The 20,234-nt window shown below is 43.5% G+C and overlaps 1 pseudogene; it reads left to right on the top strand.

Moving 5' to 3' along the window:
- Window positions 1–18,481: 18,481 nt before the first annotated feature.
- Window positions 18,482–20,234, top strand: part of LOC123062973 (uncharacterized) — a 77,815-nt pseudogene continuing 76,062 nt past the window's right edge.

The raw sequence follows: 20,234 nt of genomic DNA on the forward strand, positions 1-20,234 counted from the left end.
CTGTGGGAGGCGGCTCTAGGCGCGGCGGGGCGACTCCCGCGGCTAACGACGACGCGAGGCTACGGGAGGAACGGCGAGGCAGCGAACGGCACGGGAGGTGGAGGAGGGAGCGAGAGAGGTCGTGCGGGGAACAGGTGAGAGGTCGTACGGTCGTGTGCGGGCAATGGGTTTATTTTTTTAAACGGCGGGGAAGATTAGCGATGGGTGGATTTGGCTTAATGCGTGATTTGTTGCGTTAAACATCGGAGGATTAAGAGCCATTAGATCTTGTTGATGGAGGGGTCTGATTGTTTGGTTCTCCGTCCTCTCTTTTTTTTATAGAAATAGTAGATACACACACAGTTGAATCAAATCGGTGCAAATTAAGAGGACTGTGTGGAACATGGCTATGTTCACATTATATTGGTTTAAAGGCAGATGGCATGCCACAAGCACCCGCGAAAAAAAAAAGATGACATGCCACAACAGCTTGGAGTTACGATTCCATTACGCTGCTCAATCCGGCACGCTCCTTGCTTTGGCCTTATACATCCAAGGCTCTACCAAAATCGTACTGAATATTTACTACGCATAGCTGCATTCTTTTCTACAGGATCACATCAAAGGAAATAAAAATCACGAGAGCAGAGCTCCTGTGCGTGTAACAACAGGAATCAGTCAACAGCTCCATTCCTAATTTCAAATATGTTTGGGTTGTCAAAGTTTCTTTGAAAAGTAAAGTGTTTATGTGGTTTGTACATAAACAAGTAATCTTGACCATGGATAATTTGATAAAGCGTAACTGGACAGGACCTACTAGGTGTAGCTTCTACGATCGGGATGAAACCATCAAACACCTTTTTCTTGAGTGCCAGTTGGCAAAAGTCTTATGGCGGACGGTCTATATTGTCTTTAATATTACTCCTCCGAGTTCTGTCAGCGCGTTATTTGAAATGTGGCTTAACGGGATGGAGTCCGAAACAACACGACACATTCACGTAGGAGCATGTGCTTTATTATGGGCAGTATGGAACTGCAGAAATGATTTGGTTTTCAACAGAGCAACAAATATTCATTTTTTATAGGTTATCTTCCGAGCCACTGCGTTGATCCGTATGTGGTCGCTACTCACTCCGACGGAGGCCAGGGAGCGTTTGGTTACTGGATCTATCCGATGGGAGATGATAGCACGGGATATCTTCAACCGGTTTGGATGACGGTCATGTAATAGGATAGGCAATTAGTTTACCTATTTCTCTTATGCCAGCCGGTTGTGCCTTCTTTTGGCTAGTTTTGTTATTGGCCTTTTTGCTTCTTGTGAGCTTTTCTTTATTTTTGTTGGAGACTTTAAGACCTTGTTGAACCTTTTTGCTTATTTATAAAGTTGGCCGTATGTATCGTTCTGAAGTAGAGGCCGGGGAGCCCTCCCCCCCCCCCCCTCCCCCGTTAAAAAAACAGCTTCTATGCGTGTAACAACACGAATCAATCAACAGCAAACATGCGATGGCAGAGGAGAGCTCTTGCGGCCGTGGTGGCAGAATAGATGGGGAGAAGGACCAGACTGGCTAGTGGGGCGATAGGAGTGATGTCGACCGATGGAGGGCAGACCGGAAGGGGAGTAGCAGCGCCGTCACATGTGAGAGGGGAGGAGCGTACACGCACATGTGGGACATCACGGAGGAGCATACTTGTGTTCGGCCGTTGAAGTGGTAGCGGTGGGCGGCGGCGACGGCGGAATGCTCATACCCAGGGAGAAGCGAGTTGAAGGATCTAGCGAGGGCACAGGATATGGTTTGAGGGGAAGAAAAACAGGACGGGAGCGGACGATTTTTAGATAGGACAAGGCAGGACGCGGCCATATCGCAGGAAAAGGAACTTGCGTGTTTTTTAGATAGTAGAGAAAAATCGGGTGGGTGGGACGACATAGGAACGGGGTGGAGGGGGAGTTCGACAAAGGTCAAGGTAGGACACGGTCGTATGGCAGGAAAAGGAACCTTACGTGTTTTTTAGATAGTGAAGATTCAACAAATGCTTGACAAGAACATACAAAAAGTCACCCAAAGTCCCCGTGCTCTCCCTCCCCATACCTAAAAACCCAGTGCCGTCGCCGATCCATCCACGTAACGTATTGGAACCTACAACTAGTGGAGCTAACCTAAAGCGTACACATAATATACATTCAGTAACAACTGGATTTAGTTTTCCTCCATTACATTTTGATTATAATAAAGTAGAGCAGAAAACATGGCCTTGTAATTTTTCAGATAGAACCAGCATGTTCGTTTTTTTGTCACAGCTCATTATTTTTACCACAGTAGCAACACAATCGCCATCCAAATAAAGAAAGTAAATCCAGTGTACAATTCTTAAGGGTCGAGATTTTTAAAAATCAAAAGGCTCTTCACCCTGTTCCATTTCAAACGAAATGAAAACAGTGTCACAACAGTTAAGACCACTACAGACCTTTTAAATAGGCCACGTCTCAAAACCTCAACATCTAGTAGTAGTCATGAATTATTATTCTTACAGCCAGCATCACATCAGCAAAACTGAAAACGCGCCAGAATAGAAACTACAGCGACGGTCGCGGCTCCCTGATTTCTTGTGTCCCGGGGCCATTAAGGACGCCGTTATATAGTTTAAGCCAAGCTTGTGAGCCTTCCTTCGCCAACATTTTAGGATATGTAGCAGCCTCTGCCAGAGTACCTGATAAACCAGTCCACGCAATGCAAGAGAAGACTACACTCCCTCTGTCCCAGACATCTTTCAGGTGGACCAAAAGGAAAGCAGACGTAATCATATTCACAGCAGCATTTTTCTTACTCCTATTACCGATCCAAATTCTAGCAGCAGATTCATAACTGACGAAATCAGGCCCAGAGACAACGCCGGCCAAATCTTGCCAAACTAGCTTGGTAACATCACAATCAAAGAACATATGTTATCAGGTTTCATCTTCACTGCAAAGCAGGCAGCTCTTGTCTTTTTGCCAAGTTATTATCCCCAGCTAGCAGTCTACCCCTAATAATAAAGCAAATAGTGTTTTTGGTCGTCCGTCTAAATACTACCTTGAAATTTGTGACAATTACCCACTATGCCACCCGTAAATGAAGAAAACAATTTGAGTTTTTTTTCAAAGTCACTGTGCGCTTTGATTCTTATAGAATGTTATCCGCATATAACACATGTAGAAACGTAACCTAGTGGCGAGGACCTTAGTGTTTCTTGCGCACACACGCCCCGCGCACGTGTATGGGCTGGCCCATGCGTGATGCCCCCTATTTTTCTATTTTGTTTTTTGCCTTTTCTTTTCTTCTTCTTCTTCTTCTTCTTCTTATTATTATTATTATTATTATTATTATTATTATTATTATTATTATTATTATTATTGTTATTATTATTATTTCAGTTTCCAATTTTCCTTCTTCAAATTAATTCGAGATTTTCAAAAATTCCAAATTCGAAAAAGTTGTAACTTTTAATTTTTTTTGAGAAATCTTAAAATGTTTGTGAATTTAGAGATGTGTATTTAAAACATATTTAGGAATTTGGAAATAATGTCCATGAAATTTTAGAAAATATTCATAAAAATTCAAACAGATCTGTATATAACAACCAAAACAAACCATCGCTTACATAGAGTTCTGAATAGATATTTAGGAATTTGGAAATAACGTCCATGAAATTTTAGAAAATGTCCATCAAAATTCAAACAGATCCGTAAATAACGAACAAAACAAACCATTGCTTACATAGAGTTCTTTTAGGGGATATATAGAGGTCATTTTATAATTTTATTTAGTCTATCACGCGTCAGGTATAAAAAGGATTTTTGTGTTCTATGTAGCGCTGGGCCCCAAACAATTGACACAACTTTTTATGGGTTAGTTTTTGTAAGCTATATGAAAATGAGTAAACGTCTAATTTGCCTCCATACATAGCTATGTTTATTCTGGTACTATAGTTTTACTGGTCATGGAAAACACTGCGATGCTAGGTCAAGGCGAGGCACACCATTCATCAGTATAGCTCAGGCAGGGTCCATCAATGCAGTTTGCCTAGGCAAAAAAAAATCGTTGTGGCACCTTAGGAAATCAAGACATGATGAGACCATCACATTTTCAGACTTTGAACCGACTTTTTAGAAGTCCCTTATCTCGTCATGACATGATTCAGACATAGTTTATGAAATGACATCTTCAAAGTCCTTATCTCATCCTGGCATAATCTACATAATCTGATTGTTTTTCTCCCGTTGCAACACACGGGTATATTTGCTAGTTTATTAATTATGAAACAACAACCATAAAAACATTTACACCATAGGAGGCACATGAAACTGCCAAAGAGAAGTTTGACTTCTCAAAGATTTCTAGAAGCTAGCACATGATACAATGCAGAAGAATGCAAAAACTGGAGACAAAAACTGGGAAAAGTGATCCTGATGTAGCTGTAAAAAGATAAGAAATGGGATTGAACTATCAGATCAAGTGAAAAAACCCGAGCATGTGTATTTTACTGCAGGACTAACCAAGTGATACCACATAGCCATGCCGGACTCTGGTATTGAAGAAAGGCTCATATATTGATGCATACAGAATTTAGTACAAATAATAAACTTGCTATCTACCCATGAGGCAACAGGAACACGTTTTATGTAGAATGTTTAATCTTCTATACAAGAAATGGATATAATCCAACTTCGTATGGCAGATAAAGCGTTTCATCCAATGTAACAGGTTCTGCTCCAAGCACTACTAACAATCAGGTGAAACTAGCAAGTGACCAAATTGAAAGTTTAATCTGCCACATTTATCGTCAGGTAGATCAAAACACGCAAACAGGAAACACATGTGGATTGCTAAATAATGAGTATTCAGCATATTGAGAAGAGCACTAGATAATCTATCAGAATAAAAACGGGACATAGATAAAAGGCAAAGTCAAATTTTCAGTTCAAGATATAGACATATGAGACAGGCAGATTGCAAAACAATTCTCCAGTTCAAGAAAATAGAGACATGAGTAGCTAGCGCATCTTTCAAAGCACAACAAAATGACTTGGTACTTTTGGTATCAAACAAGCATAAATTTCATACAACCACATGACAGCAAGAGCATCTTGATCACAACTTGATATACATCAACAGAGAAGCCTGCAGGTCAAACTTGATATTGCGGGTCACGCTGACAGTTTAGGCCGTTCAGAAGCACCACATCACTCAAAGCTATTAGATCAGATGAAAGGCGAAGCGTTCACAACATAATGCTCTAGTGTCGTAAAGAAGGTATGCGAAACTAAAGTTTGTTTGAGCCAAAATCGAGTATAAGCAAGGTCTTTGCGATAAAAACTAGCGATCAACTTGCCATCCATATCAATCTGAAGTAGCCACTCGCTAAATTTGAGCAGCATGAGCAAATGACCATCCGAAGAAGCGACTCCCCCAAACTCATGTTTGTTAAACCTTCCAAAGTGCACGATGAGCTCTGCAAGCGGCAACTCAACATGGTTGATCTGTGTGCGTCTTCATGTTGTCTTGTGTTGTATGCTCACAGAGAATGGCTCGCAGATGATGCGATGAGAAGGGGAGCACCATCCACGAGATTTGCCTTGGAGGGCTAACTTGGCCTTTTGTTTCCTCAAATCTAAAAAAGTATTCAATCGAATCTTTCATGGGATTGTCAATCAACGTTGTTCCTCTTTAGTTTCCACGAGGAATCGAGACCCGTGTGAGTAGTACTTTTGTAAAGAGTTGTTGTTTTTGTTGGACGAAGCGCAATCAAACGTTCCATGCAGCTTTATGAACTTTTGCCTTTTGTCAAACAACATATTTTTGCTGTCAGAATCATGAGCCCGGATACACAGTTATTCTGACAAAATAGTGAGTTACAACAATCAACATGCAAAATCCAAATCATTCTAGCAAATAAAACAAGAACTCCAATCACATAAGTTTTTTTTTCTTTCAGAAAGACCCGAAACACACATATGAGTTTACTACTGTAGTATTGCCGTTGAGGCATCTCATCGCCATGGTGACTACCGGACCTGCAACACTTTCAGCTGCCGTAACTTACTTTTTACGGGCACACTATGACACTGCATTTTCACCATAAGAGAGGTACTTGACATTTAAAACTTACATAGCCGATTAATATGTGTTTGGAAATGGCACATATCTTAGTTGACAGTGAGGCTATGTATTTAAGGAGTGGGTGATTATCCTTGTTGTCCTAATGTTGTATCCAGTGGAGGTAGGTTCAGCTGCAAGGATAAGAAGCACATGGAAAGAGAGGGGTGCCGAAAATCGAAATAAATATTGGGCCTGGCATGTGAAAGGGGAGCATCTGACAATGAAAAGAGGCATATTTTCTCTTTGCTGACTTGCAAGCTGCACCTGACTTCTGGCAGACCTTGATGTACTGCTAGTTATAAAGTAGTAAATTCAGTAATGTAGGAAGTTTTGGCAGTTCAATTTAAACTGCCAAAACGTCCTACATTAGTGAACAGAGGGTGTACATCAGTCAACTTCTCAATGGAGTGTTATGTTATAATTGAGTCTTTTCATCTGGTTAGGTGGTTTTGAATTACTGTGTGTACAGCCGTTGTTTCGATGCGGTGCGGCACAAGATTAAGTTCAAGACAACCAGCGAGGGCTAGCTTTCAGTCGCCTGTTTCATATCGCAGACACGAATGTATCGGCAATCTAGAGGCTGAAATTGTAGGCTGCATCCAGATGATGTCAAATGTAACCAAGCACTCCATAAGTCCCCTGCAGTAGATTAGTGGCTGCTCATCAGTAGCCTAAATTTGAGAAGCTGAGCGATTGACTGCAACTTCAGTACAACTGAGCAGTTATCTTGCAACAGCACATAACACATGACGTAACAACTGGATATAATTTGCCTCCGTTATAATTTTATAATAAAGTACAGCAGAAAACATGGCCTGCTAATATTATCATATGGAACCAGCAACTTAGTAGTATTATTTTTCTCACAGCTGGAGTCATTCTTTTAACCACTTCTCATTATCCAAATAAAGAAATTAAATCCAGCGTAGCTGAAAAAAATCTTGAATGTATTCTTATAATCTGCTCCCTGCGTCCATAATATATTATGGGACGGAGGGAGTATAAGACACCCGAGAAGTCTTCCCAGAAAGAGTTAAAAAAATCTTAGATCAAAAGGCTCTTCTCCTGTCCCATTTCAAACGAATGAAATCAATGTCACAGCAGTTAAGACCACTAGTCTACTAAAGACTTTGAAGGGCCGCATCTCAAAACCTCAAGATCTAGTAGTCATTAATTATTATTACAGCCAACAGCACATCGGCGAAACTGAAAATGCATCAGAATAGAAACTAGAGTGACAGCCACGGCTCTGGTGTCCCCGGGGCCAGCAAGGACGCTGTTCTGTATTTTCTTCAGTTTAAGCTGAGCTGGGTAGTGCCGGGAGCTTTGCCTTCTATGAGCAGCAAACACCCGTCGAGGAGCACCACTGAACCAAGATTTTTTTTCCAGGCACAATGGTCGCCAATGTTTTAGCGAAGGTGGTTATATCATTTCTCATCTTCCAGGTCGACCAAAGGAAAGCAGATGTAATCATATTTACAGCAGCATTTTCTTATTACTAACCAAATTCTAGCAACAGATTCATACCTAGCGAAAATAAGGTCCAGAGACCATGCCAGCCAAATCTTGCCAAATTAGCTTCGTAGAATCACAATCAAATAGCATATGGTAGCAGCCTAGCAGGTAACTCCTACACTGGAAGAAGGCAAAAACTGGAAGCAAAACTGGGACAGAGTGATCCTGATGTAGCTGTAAAAGACAAGTGGGATCGAACTATCAGATCAAATGAAAAACCTAAGCATGCGTAGGTTACTGCAGGATTAACCAAGTGGTACCACATAACTATGCCAGACTCTGGTACTGAAGAAAGGAACACATTTTATGTAGAATGTTTAATCTTCCATACAAGAAATGGATATAATTTGAATCAACCTCAGCATGGCTAACCCTCAGTATGGCAGATAAAGCGTTCCTCAAGAAGTGCTTCTTATTATGAGAAAGAACATCAGGCTTGAGCTTTTCATTTTCTTGCATAAGTAAGCATGCATACTATTACAATGACCTTGGTCATTCCTTGCAGTCAGTGATCAGGTCATTTGTGGTTAGCAAGCCCTCAAGTTTGCCAATTTGTAAGCCAAATCACCAAAAGGACAGTGTAATTACAACCGCTTTGGAACAGAAAACTGAACCATCCTTAAATTATATACTTTTAGGAAGATTATGTGATGCCATACAGACAGTAAGGTAAAGTTGGAATTTCCATGATAAATTTGTCAAACTATACACCGAGATCATAGCAGTCAGCCACTTCGAGCTACCTACTGTTGGATTATGGATGGGCTTAGGCCCATATAAGACACTAATCCCTGGTTAATCTTGAGGTCCATGTATGAGATGGCAGGTGGTGGGAAGTTTAGTCCCACCTTACTAGTTGAGGAGAGTTGAGACCCCTTTATAAGGGCTGCTCTACCACTTGCCATTGGGAGCTTGGGAAGAGAAGTGGTATACACACGCTCCTCCTCCTCCGCCGTCCGCCTCCCACGCATCGTCACGACGCGCGCGCCGCGGGTTGCGGGAATGAGCCGAAGCTTATTATTTTTGCCGCTCAGAAACGAATTAATTAATCAGGGATTAATTAACGAGTCGCTAACATGTGGGCCACTGTCCAAGATGTTGAACTGTGGGCTGACTTGTGTTGCCGGGATTCGTCGACCCCCTTGCCGGGGGTGCGACCCTTGCCGGGACCCGATTCGTCGATTCCCTTGCCGGGAGTGGGCCGACTTGGTCGTGGGCCTCGGCAAGGCCCACGACTTTCTTCCTTATAGACTATATAAGAAGGCTCTGGCCAGTGAAGTAACCTAGTTCGGTTCACTCACTCCCTCTCGCGTGACCTAGCCGTCATCTACTGTTCCTCACTCTGTGCTGCCTCCGGCGATCTCATCCCGACGACCGCGTGCGCGGCTGGTCGGGAGAGCAGGTGCCTCCGGAACCCTGTCGTTCGAGATCCTGCCCGGGAGAACGACAATAAGGTTTTTGGGGAGCGTCTCGACGCGACTGCTCCCGATCCGTCCCCAACTCCGTTCGCCTCTGCTTCCACTACTTCCTCTGCATCGACACCATGGCCGATGACGCCGCCGCTAAGAAGAAGGCCACGGACGATAGCGAGGCTGCTGCTGCCGCCGCCGCGTTGGCCTGGCCAACCGGAGGGTATGATCTGTTCATCCCTCGTTTACTCATACTTATGCTAGTTGTATGTGTGCTGCTCATAGAAGGTTCGATTCTATGTTCTGTACATGCTAGTATGTTTAGGTATCGCTATGAGATGCATACCTTTTATGCCATGCTTACTGTTTACTCGTAGATAAGTCTAATCAGAAAAGTGCTAATATTTCCAACAATCCAAAAACCTTATTTTAGGCACTTTTCGATTCAAGGCTTTGCTGCTACTCTGAAACCGGAAAAGTTTACCGGGACGCATTTTAAGCATTGGCAGACTAGGACCACCTTGTGGCTCACAGCAATGAACGTGTTCTGGGTTAGTGGTGTGTCCCTCACAGAAACGATTGCCCCCGAATAGGAGAAGGCATTTAGGAAGGCAACCACAATCTTTCTAGGAGCAGTTCTGAGTGTGATTGGAGACAAGTTGGTTGACGCCTATATTCATATGGGCGTTGCCAAAAACTTGTGGGATGCGCTCGAAGTCAAATTTGGCGCAACTGATGCTGGTAGTGAGCTGTATGCCATGGAGCAGTTCCATGATTACAGGATGGTTGATAACCGTTCTGTATTGGACCAGGCTCATGAGATATAGTGCATTGCTAAGGAGCTGGAGCTCCTGAAGTGTGAGTTACCGGACAAGTTTGTCGCGGGTTGCATTATTGCAAAACTCCCTCCTAGTTGGAGGAACTTTGCTACTTCTCTCAAGAACTTGAGACGTGAATTCTCTGTTGAGAATGTCATTGGTCATCTCAGTGTTGAGAAGAACTCGAGAGCAAAGGACTCACACGTGAAAGGGACAGAGGGTTCTTCTAGCGCCAATGTGGTGCAGAAGAACTTCCACAAGTTCAAGGGAAAGAACTCTGTCCAGCAGAATACTACCTTTAAGAAGAAGGGTAAGAAGAAAGACAAAGAGATGGCTACTTTATTTGTGGTTCAGATGAACATTGGGCAAACAAGTGCCCAAACAAGTACAAGAAGCCAGCACAGGACTCCAAGTCTGTGAATGTCACTCTAGCAACAATGATGCGGCATCTGGGTATGGTAATCTGTTTACCATACTTTCAGTTTGTCAGTCCACTAATTGGTGGATTGACACTGGGGCCAATATTCATGTGTGTGCTGATGTGTCTTTGTTTTCTTCCTACCAGGTCATACGAGATTGTTCCGTCCTGATGGGGAATGGCTCGCATGCTTCTGTTCATGGTGTTGGCATGGTAGATCTGAAGTTTACTTCGGGAAAGATCGTGCAACTGAAGAACGTGCAGCATGTCCCCGCCATAAAGAAGAATCTCGTTAGTGGCTCCCTTCTATGTAAAGAAAGGTTTAAGTTAGTATTTGAGTCTAACAAAGTAGTCGTATCTCGATATGGACTATTTGTTGGAAAAGGATATGATTGTGGTGGTTTATTCCGCCTTTCCCTGGAGGATTTCTGTAATAAAGTCGTGAACCAAATTCATTCTAATGTGAACGAATCTGAGGTTTGGCACTCACGTCTTTGTCACATAAATTTCGGTTGTATGACGCGGCTAGCTAAGATAGATTTAATCTCGAGTTTCACTTTAGCCAAAGGCTTTAAGTGCCATGCGTGTGTGCAAGCTAAGCAACCTCGTAAGCCTCACAAGCCTGCGAATGAGAGACACCTGGCACTTCTAGAGCTCATACATTCAGATCTCTGTGAGATGAATGGTGTGTTGACTAAAGGTGGAAAGAAATACTTAATGACTATGATTGATGATTCCACTAAATTCTGCTGTGTGTATTTGTTAAATACTAAGGATGAGGCTCTACACTACTTTAAAGTCTATAAGGCTAAAGTTGAGAACCAACTTGAGAAGAAAATAAAACGAGTCCGGTCTGATCGTGGTGGAGAGTACTTTTCTAATGAGTTTGATTTATTCTGTGCGGAACATGGTATTATTCATGAGAGGACTATTGGAAATATGCCCTAGAGGCAATAATAAAAGTATTATTATTATATTTCCTTGTTCATGATAATTGTCTTTTATTCATGCTATAACTGTATTATCCGGAAATCGTAATACACGTGTGAATACATAGACCACAATATGTCCCTAGTGATCCTCTAGTTGACTAGCTCGTTGTGATCAACAGATAGTCATGGTTTCCTGGCTATGGACATTGGATGTCGTTGATAACGGGATCACATCATTAGGAGAATGATGTGATGGACAAGACCCAATCCTAAGACTAGCACAAAAGATCGTGTAGTTCATTTGCTAGAGCTTTGCCAATGTCAAGTATCTCTTCCTTCGACCATGAGAGCGTGTAACTCCTGGATACCGTAGGAGTGCTTTGGGTGTATCAAACGTCACAACGTAACTGGGTGACTATAAAGGTGCACTACAGGTATCTCCGAAAGTATCTATTGTTTTATGCGGATCGAGACTGGGATTTGTCACTCCGTGTAAACGGAGAGGTATCTCTGGGCCCACTCGGTAGGACATCATCATATGCGCAATGTGACCAAGGAGTTGATCACGGGATGATGTGTTACGGAACGAGTAAAGTGACTTGCCGGTAACGAGATTGAACAAGGTATTGGATACCGACGATCGAATCTCGGGCAAGTAACATACCGGTAGACAAAGGGAATTGAATACAGGATTGATTAAGTCCTTGACATCGTGGTTCATCCGATGAGATCATCGTGGAACATGTGGGAGCCATCATGGGTATCCAGATCCCGCTGTTGGTTATTGACCGGAGAACGTCTCGGTCATGTCTACATGTCTCCCGAACCCGTAGGGTCTACACACTTAAGGTTCGATGACGCTAGGGTTATAAAGGAAGTTTGTATGTGGTTACCGAATGTTGTTCGGAGTCCTGGATGAGATCCCGGACGTCACGAGGAGTTCCGGAATGGTCCGGAGGTAAAGATTTATATATGGGAAGTCCTATTTTGGCCACCGGAAAATGTTCGGGATTTTTCGGTATTGTACCGGGAAGGTTCTAGAAGGTTCCGGAGTGGGGCCCACCTGCATGGGGGGACCCACATGGACGTGGGTAGTGGGGGCAAGGCCCCACACCCCTGGTCAAGGCGCACCAAGATCCCCCCTTAGAAGGAATAAGATCATATCCCGAAGGGATAAGATCAAGATCCCTAAAAAGGGGGGATAACAATCGGTGGGGAAGGAAATAATGAGATTTCTTTCCTCCCACCTTGGCCAACGCCCCAATGGACTTGGAGGGCAAGAAACCAGCCCCTCCACCCCTATATATAGTGGGGAGGCGCATGGGAGCTATACACGAAGTTCTGGCGCAGCCTTCCCCCTCTCACAAGTACTCATCCTCTCCCGCGGTGCTTGGCGAAGCCCTGCAGGATTGCCACGCTCCTCCACCACCACCACGCCGTTGTGCTGCTGCTGGATGGAGTCTTCCTCAACCTCTCCCTCTCTCCTTGCTGGATCAAGGCTTGGGAGACGTCACCGGGCTGTATGTGTGTTGAACGCGGAGGTGCCGTGCGTTCGGCACTTGATCATCGGTGATTTGAATCACGACGAGTACGACTCCATCAACCCCGTTCACTTGAACGCTTCCGCTTAGCGATCTACAAGGGTATGTAGATGCACTCTCTTTCTACTCGTTGCTGGTCTCTCCATAGATAGATCTTGGTGACACGTAGGAATATTTTGAATTTCTGCCACGTTCCCCAACAAGGACGCCTCCCTACTCACCCCAGTCAAATGGGGTTGCCGAACGGAAAAACCGTACTCTAACTGATTTGGTTAACGCCATGTTAGATACATCGGGTTTATCTAAGGCATGGTGGGGGAGGCTGTATTTGTTGGGGAACGTAGTAATTTCAAAAAAAATTCCTATATACATGCAAGATCATGGTGATGCATAGCAACGAGAGGGGAGAGTGTTGTCCACGTACCCTCATAGACCGAAAGCGGAAGCGTTAGCAATCCGCGGTTGATGTAGTCGTACGTCTTCACGATCCGACCGATCAAGTAACAAACGTACGGCACCTCCGAGTTCAGCATACGTTCAGCCCGATGACATCCCTCGAACTCCGATCCAGCTGAGTGTTGAGGGGGAGTTTCGTCAGCACGACGGCGTGGTGACGATGTTGATGTTCTACCGACGCAGGGCTTCGCCTAAGCACCGCTCAGTATTATTGAGGTGCACTATGGTGGAGGGGGGCACCGCACACGGCTAAGAGATCAATGATCAATTGTTGTGTCTCTAGGGTGCCCCCTGCCCCCGTTTATAAAGGAGCAAGGGGGTGTGGCCGGCCAAGGGAGAGGGCGCGCCAGGAGGAGTCCTACTCCCACTAGGAGTAGGACTCCCCCCTTTCCTAGTTGGATTAGGACTTGAGGGGGAAGGAGTGGAGGAGAAGGAAGGAAGGGGGGCGTCGCCCCCCTCTCCTTGTCCTATTCGGACTAGGAGGGGAGGGGCGCGCGGCCAGCCCTTGCCTCCTCTCCTCTCTTCCACCTAGGCCCACTAAGGCCCATTTGATTCTCGGGGGGTTCCGTTAACCTCCCGGTACTCCGGTAAAATCCTGATTTTACCCGGAACACTTCCGATATCCAAACATAGGCTTCCAATATATCAATCTTCATGTCTCGACCATTTTCAGACCCCTCGTCATGTCCATGATCACATCCGGGACTCCGAACAACCTTCGGTACATCAAAACATATAAACTCATAATATAACTATCATCATAACGTTAAGCGTGCGGACCCTACGGGTTCGAGAACTATGTAGACATGACCGAGACACGTCTCCGGTCAATAACCAATAGTGGAACCTGGATGCTCATATTGGCTCCTACACATTCTACGAAGATCTTTATCAGTCAGACCGCATAACAACATACGTTGTTCCCTTTGTCATCGGTATGTTACTTGCCCGAGATTCGATCGTCAGTATCTCAATACCTAGTTCAATCTCGTTACCGACAAGTCTCTTTACTCGTTCCGTAATACATCATCCCGCAACTAACTCATTAGTTGCCATGCTTGCAAGGCTTAAGTGATGTGCATTACCGAGAGGGCCCAGAGATATCTCTCCGACAATCGGAGTGACAAACCTAATCTCGAAATACGCCAACCCAACAAGTACCTTCGGAGACACCTGTAGAGCACCTTTATAATCACCCAGTTACGTTGTGACGTTCGATAGCACACAAAGTGTTCCTCCGGTAAACGAGAGTTGCATAATCTCATAGTCATAGGAACATGTACAAGTCATGCAGAAAGCAATAGCAACATACTAAACGATCGTGTGCTAAGCTAACGGAATGGGTCATGTCAATCACATCATTCTCCTAATGATGTGACCCCATTAATCAAATGACAACTCATGTCTATGGCTAGGAAACTTAACCATCTTTGATTCAACGAGCTAGTCAAGTAGAGGCATACTAGTGACATACTGTTTGTCTATGTATTCACACATGTATTATGTTTCCGGTTAATACAATTCTAGCATGAATAATAAACATTTATCATGATATAAGGAAATAAATAATAACTTTATTATTGCCTCTAGGGCATATTTCCTTCAGCAACCAGAAGGTTTTGTCAATCCTAAAGGTACTAACAAAATTGCGATGGCGATGTGAACTAGATTATGAACTATTGCTGTTAAATCACATGGCGATGTGAACTAGATTATTGACTCTAGTGCAAGTGGGAGACTGAAGGAAATTTGCCCTAGAGGCAATAATAAAGTTATTATTTATTTCCTTATATCATGATAAATGTTTATTATTCATGCTAGAATTGTATTAATCGGAAACATAATACATGTGTGAATACATAGACAAACAGAGTGTCACTAGTATGCCTCTACTTGACTAGCTCGTTAATCAAAGATGGTTATGTTTCCTAACCATAAACAATGAGTTGTTATTTGATTAACGGGGTCACATCATTAGTTGAATGATCTGATTGACATGACCCATTCCATTAGCTTAGCACCCGATCGTTTAGTATGTTGCTATTGCTTTCTTCATGACTTATACATGTTCCTATGACTATGAGATTATGCAACTCCCGTTTTCCGGAGGAACACTTTGGGTGCTACCAAACGTCACAACGTAACTGAGTGATTATAAAGGAGCATTACAGGTGTCTCCAAAGGTAGATGTTGAGTTGGCATATTTCGAGATTAGGATTTGTCACTCTGATTGTCGGAGAGGTATCTCTGGGCCCTCTCGGTAATGCACATCACATAAGCCTTGCAAGCATTGCAACTAATGAGTTAGTTGCGAGATGATGTATTACGGAACGAGTAAAGAGACTTGCCGGTAACGAGATTGAACTAGGTATTGGATACCGACGGTCGAATCTCGGGCAAGTAACATACCGATGACAAAGGGAACAACGTATGTTGTTATGCGGTCTGACCGATAAAGATCTTCGTAGAATATGTAGGAGCCAATATGGGCATCTAGGTCCCGCTATTTGTTATTGACCGGAGACGTGTCTCGGTCATGTCTACATTGTTCTCGAACCGTAGGGTCCGCACGCTTAAGGTTTCGATGACAGTTATATTATGAGTTTATGAGTTTTGATGTACCGAAGGAGTTCGGATTCCCAGATGAGATCGGGGACATGACGAGGAGTCTCAAAATGGTCGAGACGTAAAAATCGATATATTGGACGACTATATTCGGACATCGAAAAGGTTCCGAGTGATCTGAGTATTTTTCGGAGTACCGGAGAGTTACGGGAATTCGCCGGGGAGTATATGGGCCTTATTGGGCTTTAGGGAAAAGAGATAGGAGAGGTTGGGCGCCCCCCCAAGGCCTAGTCCGAATTGGACTAGGGGGAAGGGCTGCGCCCCCTCCTTCCTTCTCTTCTCTTTTCCCTTGCCTTGACTCCTACTCCTAATACATGGAAGGACTCCTAGTTGGACTAGGAAAGGGGGAATCCTACTCCCGGTGGGAGTAGGACTCCCCTAGGGCGCGCCATAGAGAGGGCCGGCCCTCCCCTCCTCCACTCCTTTATATACGGGGGCAGGGGGCACCCCATAGACACACAAGTTGATCCTCGTGATCATTCCTTAGCCGTGTGCGGTGCCCCCTGCCACCATATTCCACCTCGGTCTTATCGTTGTAGTGCTTAGGCGAAGCCCTGTGTCGGTGGAACATCATCATCGTCACCACGCCGTTGTGCTGACGGAACTCATCCCTGAAGCTTTGCTGGATTGGAGCCCGGGGATCGTCATCAAGCTGTACGTGTGCTAAGAACTCAGAGGTGCCGGAGTAACGGTGCTTGGATCGGTCGGATCGGGAAGAAGACGTACGACTACTTCCTCTATGTTGTGTCAACGCTTCCGTTGCGATCTACAAGGGTACGTAGATCATACTCTCCCCTCTCGTTGCTATGCATCACCATGATCTTGCGTGTGCGTAGGAAATTTTTTGAAATTACTGCGTTCCCCAACAGTGGCATCCGAGCCTAGGTTTTATGGTTTGATGTTATATGCACGAGTAGAACACAAGTGAGTTGTGGGCGATATAAGTCATACTGCCTACCAGCATGTCATACTTTGGTTCGGCGGTATTGTTGGACGAGACGACCCGGACCGACATTACGCGTACGCTTGCGCGAGACCGGTTCTCCCGACGTGCTTTGCACATAGGTGGCTTGCGGGCGACAGTCTCTCCAACTTTAGTTGAACCAAGTGTGGCTACGCCCGGTCCTTGCGAAGGTTAAAACGGAGTCAAATTGACAAACTATCATTGTGGTTTTGATGCGTAGGTGAGATTGGTTCTTACTTAAGCCCGTAGCAGCCACGTAAAACTTGCAACAACAAAGTAGAGGACGTCTAACTTGTTTTTGCAGGGCATGTTGTGATGTGATATGGCCAAGACATGATGCTAAATTTTATTGTATGAGATGATCATGTTTTGTAACCGAGTTATCGGCAACTGGCAGGAGCCATATGGTTGTCGCTTTATTGTATGCAATGCAATCACGATGTAATGCTTTACTTTATTACTAAGCGGTAGTGATAGTCGTGGAAGCATAAGATCGACGAGACGACAACGATGCTACGATGGAGATCAAGGTGTCACGCCGGTGACGATGGTGATCATGACGGTGCTTCGGAGATGGAGATCACAGGCACAAGATGATGATGGCCATATCATATCTCTTATATTGATTGCATGTGATGTTTATCTTTTATGCATCTTATCTTGCTTTGATTGACGGTAGCATTATAAGATGATCTCTCACTAAATTATCAAGAAGTGTTCTCCTTGAGTATGCACCGTTGCGAAAGTTCTTCGTGCTGAGACACCACGTGATGATCGGGTGTGATAGGCTCTACGTTCAAATACAACGGGTGCAAAACAGTTGCACACACGGAATACTCAGGTTATACTTGACGAGCCAAGCATATACAGATATGGCCTCGGAACACGGAGACCGAAAGGTCGAGCGTGAATCATATAGTAGATATGATCAACATAGTGATGTTCACCAATGAAACTACTCCATCTCACGTGATGATCGGACATGGTTTAGTTGATTTGGATCACGTGATCACTTAGAGGATTAGAGGGATGTCTATCTAAGTGGGAGTTCTTAAGTAATATGATTAAATTGAACTTAAATTTATCATGAACTTAGTCCTGGTAGTATTTTGCAAATTATGTTGTAGATCAATAGCTCGCGTTGTTGCTTCCCTGTGTTTATTTTGATATGTTCCTAGAGAAAATTATGTTGAAAGATGTTAGTAGCAATGATGCGGATTGGATCCGTGATCTGAGGTTTATCCTCATTGCTGCACAGAAGAATTATGTCCTTGATGCACCGCTAGGTGACAGACCTATTGCAGGAGCAGATGCAGACGTTATGAACGTTTGGCTAGCTCAATATGATGACTACTTGATAGTTTAGTGCACCATGCTTAATGGCTTAGAATCGGGACTTCAAAGATGTTTTGAACGTCATGGAGCATATGAGATGTTCCAGGAGTTAAAGTTAATATTTCAAGCAAATACCCGAGTTGAGAGATATGAAGTCTCCAACAAGTTCTATAGCTAAAAGATGGAGGAGAATCGCTCAACTAGTGAGCATGTGCTCAGATTGTCTGAGTACTACAATCGCTTGAATCAAGTGGGAGTTAATCTTCCAGATAAGATAGTGATTGACAGAATTCTCTAGTCACCATCACCAAGTTAGTAGAACTTCGTGATGAACTATGATATGCAAGGGATAACGGAAACGATTCCCAAGCTCTTCGTAATGCGGAAATTGATGAAGGTAGAAATCGAGGAAAACATCAAGTGTTGATGGTAGACAAGACCACTAGTTTCAAGAAAAGGGTAGAGAGAAGAATGGGAACTTCAAGAAGAACAGCAAGCAAGTTGATGCTCAAGTGAAAAGCCCAAGTCTGATCCTAAGCCTGAGACTAAGTGCTTCTACTGCAAAGGGACTGGTCACTGGAAGCGGAATTACCCCAAGTGATTGGCGGATAAGAAGGATGGCAAAGTGAACATAAGTATATTTGATATACATGTTATTGATGTGTACTTTGCTAGTGTTTATAGCAACCCCTCAGTATTTGATACTAGTTCAGTTGCTAAGATTAGTAACTCGAAACGGGAGTTGCAGAATGAACAGAGACTAGTTAAGGGTGAAGTGACGATGTGTGTTGGAAGTGGTTCCAAGATTGATATGATCATCATCGCACACTCCCTATACTTTCGGGATTAGTGTTGAACCTGAATACGTGTTATTTGGTGTTTGCGTTGAGCATGAATATGATTCGATCATGTTTATTGTAATATGGTTATTCATTTAAGTAAGAAAATAAATTGTTGTTCTGTTTACATGAATAAAACCTTATATGGTTACACACCCAATGAAAATATTTCGTTGGATCTCGATCGTAGTAATACACATAATCATAATATTGAAACCAAAAGATGCAAAGTTAATAATGATAGTGCAACTTATTTATGGCATTGCTGTTTAGGTCATATTGGTGTAAAGCGCATGAAGAAACTCCATGCTGATGGGCTTTTGGAATCACTTGATTATGAATCAGTTGATGCTTGCGAACCATGCCTCATGGGCAAGATGACTAAAACTCTGTTCTTCGGAACAATGGAGCGAGCAACAGATTTGTTGGAAATCATACATACTAATGTATGTGGTCCGATGAATATTGAGGCTCGCGACAGGTATCATTATTTTCTGATCTTCACAGATGATTTGAGCAGTATATCTACTTGATGAAACAGAAGTCTGAAACATTTGAAAAGTTCAAAGAATTTCAGAGTGAAGTGGAGAATCATCGTAACAAGAAAAGTTTCTATGATGTGATCACAGAGGTAACATATTTGAGTTACGAGTTTGGCCTTCAGTTAAAACAATGTGAAATAGTTTCACTACTCACGCCACCTGGAACACCACAGTGTAATGGTGTGTCCGAACATCGTAACCGTACTTTATTAGATATGGTGCAATCTATGATGTCTCTTGCCGATTTACCACTATCGTTTTGGGGTTATGCATTAGAGAAAGCTGCATTCACGTTAAATAGGGCACCATCAAAATCCGTTGAGACGACGCCTTATGAACTGTGGTTTGGCTAGAAACCAAAGTTGTCGTTTCTGAAAGTTTGGGGCTGTGATGCTTATGTGAAAAAGCTTCAACCTGATAAGCTCGAACCCAAATCGGAGAAATGTGTCTTCATAGGATATCCAAAAGTAACTATTGGATACACCTTCTATCACAAGACCGAAGGCAAGACTTTTGTTGCTAAATTCGGAAACTTTCTAGAGAAGGAGTTTCTCTCGAAAGAAGTGAGTGGGAGGAAAGTAGAACTTGATGAGGTAACTGTACCTGCTCCCTTATTGGAAAGTAGTTCATCACAGAAATCTGTTCTTGTGACTACTACACCAATTAGTGAGGAAGCTAATGATGATGATCATGTAACTTCAGATCAAGTTACTACCAAATCTCGTAG

Source organism: Triticum aestivum, chromosome 3A (genome assembly GCF_018294505.1).
Source record: "Triticum aestivum cultivar Chinese Spring chromosome 3A, IWGSC CS RefSeq v2.1, whole genome shotgun sequence".
Classification (NCBI taxonomy): Eukaryota; Viridiplantae; Streptophyta; class Magnoliopsida; order Poales; family Poaceae; genus Triticum; species Triticum aestivum.